Source organism: Colias philodice, chromosome 6, assembly GCF_061535455.1.
Source record: "Colias philodice isolate Cphi_HAF_F1 chromosome 6, ilColPhil1 Martin Lab GWU primary, whole genome shotgun sequence".
Taxonomy (NCBI): domain Eukaryota; kingdom Metazoa; phylum Arthropoda; class Insecta; order Lepidoptera; family Pieridae; genus Colias; species Colias philodice.
Window position 1 is genome coordinate 4,549,063 of NC_143091.1, and position 7,014 is coordinate 4,556,076.

Consider the following 7,014-nt stretch of genomic DNA (forward strand, 5'->3'; position numbering starts at 1 on the left):
GATAGATCAAGATCGGTAGAGGAACGTCAATCACTAAATTATTAGGGGTTAAATTAGGTTACTTATTCATCTCTATTTCTGATGTAAATCTTGTAGGTACTTACAGAAAATTATAAAATTGAATATTAAACTTAATCAAAATAAATTAAAAAAAAAACAGCAAGAACGAAAATAAGAACTCTAGTAGGTAATTCGAACTGGTGCAAGCAAATTCTGAACAACGTTTTGATATAAAATAAATTAAACTTAAGTAAATAAATGTCTTAAAAGTGGAGCGAAACACTTCAAAATTTTATGTTTTCGCGTGGGAGTTTTATACAAACACTCAGTAGACGATAATATTTTGTTAAATTAAGTGTGCTTACAAAATGGTGAATCTAGGTCTTAAAACTTTGATGGGCTTGTTTGTTTTAATTTAAGTTTAAGACCTTAGAAATACGTACTAATTTTTAAGTACATTGTTCACTTATTCTGGTACCTAGTACCTACAGCGTAGCGCATTATCGTCAGATGCATTTGAGAAATAAGGGTGGGTTTTGCGGGTACTCAAAGATCTCTGATATATTATAACTCCTTTCATACGCTTTGATGATGCCGGATGCGCCTGATGACTTCGTGCTATACAAAAATCATAATAATCTTACTTACTGATATTTCCATGAATCATAAAAAATAAAAATATTTCATAATATATCTATAGGTAATGAAAGATCTACTAATATATTATAAAGTTAGAGTTTAGTTGTTTGCTTGAACAATCTTATCTCGGGGATTACTGGTCCGGCTACAAACTTTTTTTTCAGTGTTAGATATCACTTGCCGAGGAAGGCTAAGAAACGAAGACCAATAGAAGCGGAATGCGGGTAAAACCGCGGGGCGCAGCAAGTTGTAAATGTATTACGAAGTTTCGTGCGATAATAACCTTATTCTTCACATAATTAAAAAAAAACACTATAATTAAAAAATCTTATGAGTAAAGCACGTATACGTGTATAAATAAATATTTCCAGTTATACGCAAATCTCGTTATTATAATAATTATTATGGTCACTATAAATATCGCATGATGATATCTTAACTTGGACTCCATAAAAATATTATTAGCTATTTAGAAATTTAAAATTTGTATCTAGATTAGTTTTAGTGGGTTGTAACATAAAATATATTAAGTTATTGTGTTTGGATCGTAGAAAGATAAAAATTTATGTTTCACGCAGAATGAAGAAGAATTTTAAATAGTTTGGAAATCCAAAAGTGCACGCCTCATAATTTTTTTTTAATAATTATTTATTAATTATTATTTTTTTTTGTTTATTTAATAACAATTAAACCACATCGAATCAGACCCTGAAAAATGAAAGGGTTCTATTCCTGAGCATACTCAAGCGTAAGAGAAAAAAAAGACTCGATTAGTAAAGTATTTCGGTCGCTATCGTGTTAACAAGAAAATCCTCCGCACATACAGACACACGGACGTCCAAGACAGAACTTTTTTAAACTGTTTTTTAACTAGTTTAAATAACAAAAATGACATCAAAAATATCATGAATGTTAAAAATAGTGTTTTTTCTTAATATGTGTGTGTATGTATTATCTTACAAGTGCAATGTATGATACATAAAGACATTTTAAGTTTGAAAAATCAGATGTTTTGCGCGAAGTGACAGTAGTACCCACCTCAACGCTTCGCTTATGAGGCGTGCAATTTAATATCTTATCCTGCGTGACACATACTAAGTATTTTATAAAGCAATGATCAATAGATATATAATATTAATTACCCCGCAAGTTGTTGAAATATGTTATAAAATGGTTATTAATAGTACCTATATACTTATGACTCGCCCGCTGGACAAAATAAATATTTTAAAGTACAAACTTTCATCCATTATTTATCTCTTTGATCTTATAATACCTACCTTTTTTTTTTTTTTTTTTTTTTTTTTTTATAGTGGGGAAATCTTCTTAGATACCCCCGGCTCCCGGGGATGGAGCCGTGGTTATGTCGGATTCCTACCGACTAAAACCCCACTCTGTTCCATCGCGCTGCTTTGGACGGAACTGCGGGAACGGTTACGACTCTACCGCGTGTCCCGCCCAGCAGATGCCCGTTTCCAGGCCCACCACTAGAACCCCCCTCGCTGGTGGCTGCTGGAACGAAGGCTTACGCCACCAACGCGCAGACAATGGATTTTTCCCCGCTCCATCATCCACGTTCCCCCGAACCCCCGACCCCATCACCGTCCGGCCGGAGGGTGCACGCCGGAAGGTCCTCCGATGTGTGAAATACACGTCGGGGGACCCTCCGACGCACTTTTATAGAGATTACCTCGCAGCCCCCACCTCACCAGAGGTGGCGGCCCTCGGTCCGGCCCCACGGACCGGATTACGAGTTGGCAGACGGCCGTTTTACAGCGGCCGCCGCCCCACACTTCTCTGCAGGAGTCTCCGCGCGTCATCACAATGACGCGTCGGGATCCCGCCCTCCGCTGCACGGCGTGGCTTGCTAAACCAGCGAGCCCGCCGCGCCGCGACCTCTGGCCGCCATCCACCGCCGCATAAAAGCCGGCTCCTCTCTGGCCCACAAACAGGACCTCTGCCGTCGGGTCAGTCGAGGCTTTCCAACCCCAACTGCCGTTCAGCGCCACCTTTGCCTAGTGGACGAAGGGTCCGCCAAGCCACGACTTATAATACCTACCTGCATGTCAAATTTCAGTCCGATGGCTTAAAGTTGTGTGTGGATAGATCAGTCAGTTACCTTTGCATTTTTCATATTAAGACATAGTTATTTTTCAGACGATAAAAATTTTGACGTAGATAGAGCACATTAGAGTCAAGGAAGCATACAAGTTTCGATCGTGAATGGAATCTTTACATAATTTATATCAAATTATAATAAAATAGGAATAAATTAATATTACCTCTAAGTAAATCAGTTCGCAAGCTTATTTGTTTAGTGAATTAACGAGAATGCCATTCAAATAACGAAAAACCGAACCAATTAATTTTAATATTAGTGGATTCTGGCGCCGATACTGATTTTTGCGTAGTTATTATTTTGACGCCTTCCTTCTCTAATATTATGATAAATACATTAAAGACCCGATCTAACGGAAAATTTATTGTTTTTTCGTTACGTAAAAGACATCATCCTAAAAATAGACGCTTTAATATTTTTTTTTTACTCAAAATTATGTGAGTTACTTACATTATTTTAAGCTATTGTCCGCTGACATATCAAACACAAACAAATAGTCAGATTACAAGTCTATTTTAGTTTTATAATAGACTAGCGGTCCGCCCCGGCTTCGCCCGTGGTACCTACATGTTTAAACTATTCTATCTCTCAAGTTGTGTGCGAATTTTATTATAATCGGTTAAGTGGTTTAGGAGTCCATTGAGGACAAACACTGTGACACGAGATTTATATATATTAAGATTTGAAATGTTACAATTTTTATTTTTGATACGCATTTTTATATAAGAAGTAGAAGGACAAAAATATTTATTTATTATTATAGAGAATTGTTTTGTAATAAAAAAAGAAATTGAATTGAAAACCTTATCTATACATATAATAAAATCGTAGGAAAGTCAAAACTGTACATTGAATATTTTTTTAAAAGAATACATAATCCATGATCTATAATCGATATAGAAGCCAAAAACATAGTTTTTAGAATTTTTGTCTGTTTGTCTGTTTGTCTGTTTGTCTGTATGTTTGTCCAGGCTAATCTCGAAAAGTACTGCATAGATTGACTTCAAATTTTGCATGAATATTACTAACAGGTCGGGTGAGGTTTTTTTAAACATATTATCATGCTATCACCTCCGGGGGAGGAGCTGTGAACATTTTTTTTTCTTACGTATTCCGTGAATTACGACAGCGTACAATCTAAAGACTCATGTTTAAATGTTGGTTTCGGGTAAGCCATGCTATTATCTAGCTTTACACAATAAAAACTATGTCATTTACGTAATTTGGGCAGAGAATCAGTTTAATGAATTTATTAGTATATAAATTTGAAACAGCGCCATCTATGAGATTTCGTAAAAATCAAATCAATTTACATGATAACACTACTGAACACAATGTTAAAAATTAATAATTTAAATATAATTATGTTATTTATTTATTTATCTCTTTAACTCATATCTTCCCTTCCCTATAAGGTGCGCTTATAATTCGTGTGAATATACTACATTTTTAAAAGTGAGGGTAGATGTTTATTATTTTAAGTCAAACTAGACACCATTACAGTTAATCTAATATTGATTGTGTTCATTGGTTACATTTTTAAAAATCTTCGTGTTTTAAAAATTCGATAACGAGGCGGGACTCGAACCAGCATTCTTTAGTGGTCGAAAATTTCTATTCTTTATAAATTTATTGTTTATGAATTTATATTTATAAACAATAATACAAAAAGGTTAGTTCGTTGATAATTATTATTCCTTCATCATTTACATGTTGTAAGTAAAAATATACTTTGACTGTTAATGCTTTTGTTCAGTATTTACCTGTATGATTATTGCTTGGTAATTAATATATTTTCATGTCGTATACCTAATTAAAAACATAAGTTTGATGTGAAACTAGCTGGATTTATTTTTACACACTCACAGTCTTATATTTTGTGTTAATGTTAAAATAGTATTAATAGTGTAAATCATAATATTTTTTCACAATTAAAAATATTTCTTTTTTTTGATGGTGTTGGCATCGAATTAAACCGCGCTGTCGTTTCGTTCACAAAAAGTGAAGTTATGAGGACCGAATATGTAGCCGCCTCAACTTACGGAAACGAGAGTAACCTGCGTTGTCTGTTAGTTATTGTATAGTCGAATTTAACGTTACATGGAAATTGGCATCTAATTATATGTATAATACTTATATTAAATCTGTAGAGGTCAATTCTGTACATGAAATATATTTCCTAAATAACTATCACGAGGTGATTAGGGATCGACACTGACGCCAAAAATTTTTGTCCGTCTGTCTGTCTGTATAACCGTTATAGAAACAAAAACTACTCGACGGATTTAAACGAAATTTGGTACAATTATTTTTCATATTCGTGAGCAGAGCAGTAACTCCATTTTAAGCTTTCGTCGCGTGTGCAACCTTAAGGGTTAAAGCTACACAGAAATCAAGTATGAAAGAAATGTTCTCCATATTATTATATAAAAAATATCTCCCGACATCATAATTAATGTCTATCTTTTATGGTTGAGCTTAGGAGTTCAAAGCTTTCTGATTATATTTGTCTACTAGCTGTGCCCGCGACTTCGTCCGCGTGGAATAGTGACTATGGGACCTATGACCATGGGCTCAGGGTGGGGCAACAATAATTGTTTCTATTTTCATGCTTCCACTCCCACGCCCACTCCCAGGCCCACGCCAACGCCCACGCCCACTCCCCTTCACAATTGGTACCTACCAGATCAAAGCCAGGGTAAGCGCCCCACCCAGCCCCACCGTGGCTACGCCCATGCTGAATTACTACTTAACATACAATTATTGAGTAAATACGTACATAAATAATTAAAAGAATTGTTATTAAAATTTCTTACTAAACTGAGCTAAAAAAACTTACGTACGGTCAACTTATTAAAGAAAATCAAGAAATGAAATGCCTAACCTATACCAAATAGTTACTACATAATATTGTAATTAAAAATTATGATTAGTATATAATATCGAAAATCAAAAAAGAAATGCCTAACTAATTCTACGTAAAATTTCTTTTAAATTATGTCATATTATTTTTTAGGAACCAGGGGGGGAGAGGAGCAAATTCTATTTCCTTCCTTTCTTAAATGGATGTTTTTAATAATGTATGGTGTAGCCACTGATCAGCTTAATCGATACTCAATTTTTATCAAATCCAGCAACAAATCCAAATTAGATGTTTCCTGTCTCACGCACGTAACTAAAGGCTGAAGAGAGAGAGAGGGAGCACGTAACTTAACCCTTTAGACGAAGAAAAGTGTATAGAAAAAGGAATAAATAATTTCATAAACTTCCCAACGATCTTTAAAAATAAATTATTATATCATTTTTTTCATTCCCACTTTTACCCCTATGTAGGTATAATAAGTGGATGAACCGATTTCGATACAATTTATCTAAGAACCAGCGTCGGAAAATATGCTGCCTAACAAAAAAAAGCCGCATCTAATTCGGTTTACCTGTTAGCCAGCTACGGTGCCATAGACAGACACACACACACACACACAGAAATACATAGCAGTCAAACACATAACACCCGTCTTTTTGCGTCGGGGGTTAAAAATATAATACGACATAATTTAAAGGACATTTTGTGTGGAAAATTTACCTATTAGAAGTAACCATAATGTTAATTTGACCCCGCCCCCCCTACTACCTCAGCTTACCCCTAAACCCTTGGGGAATTTTGATATGATCATCTGGACATGTAAAGGAATAACTGTAGCGTATAACAGATAAATTACGTTTTATCGTACACTGTACAGTGTACAATAGAATGCCTTAGCAAATGTTCGCCGTGATTACTTATAAATTGTCATAACTTTTTTATTTATGAACCGATTGACATGAAATAAACACTAACTGTTAAATGAAGATTACCACAATACATTAATGAAAACCGCATCTAAATCGGATAAGCCGTTTCTGAGATTAGCGTGCACAAACATACAGACAAACAGACAAAAAAAATGTTAACTACAGTTTTGGGTTCAAGATCGATTTAATAATAACACCTGCTAATTTTTTTCTACATATTTTCATTGTACAGACATCGCTTTTCCACAATTTTATTATATGTATTGATGATGATGATGATTGATGATTATAACACTCTCAGTCCGTTTTAACTTAATTTTTATTTACTCGCATCAGTGCCACCTAAAAAATCTTTATATCGAAATTCGAGCAAAGCTAAGAAAATGAGAAATAAGAGTTCTCAAGGATCGTTAGAGGTAAGAGGCTTACTATTGACCGAAAACAACATATTGTGTTATGCCGAG